Source organism: Penaeus monodon, chromosome 22, assembly GCF_015228065.2.
Source record: "Penaeus monodon isolate SGIC_2016 chromosome 22, NSTDA_Pmon_1, whole genome shotgun sequence".
Classification (NCBI taxonomy): Eukaryota; Metazoa; Arthropoda; class Malacostraca; order Decapoda; family Penaeidae; genus Penaeus; species Penaeus monodon.
Window position 1 is genome coordinate 27,106,611 of NC_051407.1, and position 576 is coordinate 27,107,186.

At 42.5% G+C, this 576-nt stretch overlaps 1 protein-coding gene across 1 annotated transcript in view; it reads left to right on the plus strand.

Moving 5' to 3' along the window:
- Positions 1-216: 216 nt before the first annotated feature.
- Positions 217-576, plus strand: part of LOC119587058 (glycerophosphocholine cholinephosphodiesterase ENPP6-like) — a gene marked incomplete in the record, with an annotated part of 24,354 nt that continues 23,994 nt past the window's right edge. The window contains 1 exon segment of the mRNA XM_037935806.1: positions 217-372.

Consider the following 576-nt stretch of genomic DNA (forward strand, 5'->3'; position numbering starts at 1 on the left):
GTGATATGTTTGGTTTGAGGAAAAAAAATTTTTTTAGTGGATTTTAGCTGTTCATACCGGTTTCTATTGGACGTTCGAAATACATGATTATTGTTTTCCCTAATCTTATATCCTATTGACAACGGCTACCTTCTAATCCTTCATAATTTCAAAATCCACCAGTTACTCGTACAGAGACCATTAAAAGAGCAAGGCAGTTCTGATAAACGCAGTGACGAAGAAACGCCGGGGACGCTGCGGTACAACACTTCGAGCCCACCGTGGATGTGGGTGGGTTGGTTACCGAACTCCCTCCGCGCCGGCAGTGTCCTGAACACACAGCAAGAGGTAACCAAAACAAAAGAAAGGTCTCGGGGTACCTCAGTCGGAAAGGTATGTGTCCCTGTTGTAAAAAGCACTTGAAGTTTGCTGTATTTAACATGTCCAGTGATTAATGTCGCCGTGTTCTCTTTTGTGCATTGTGACAAGATCGGTATATTATGATTTGAGATTATTGGCTCAGTCAGTGAAGCTGGAAAATACCTTGCGTAGCTACGATTGAAAATGTTAATGCCAGATCGCAATCATAACCCTTCT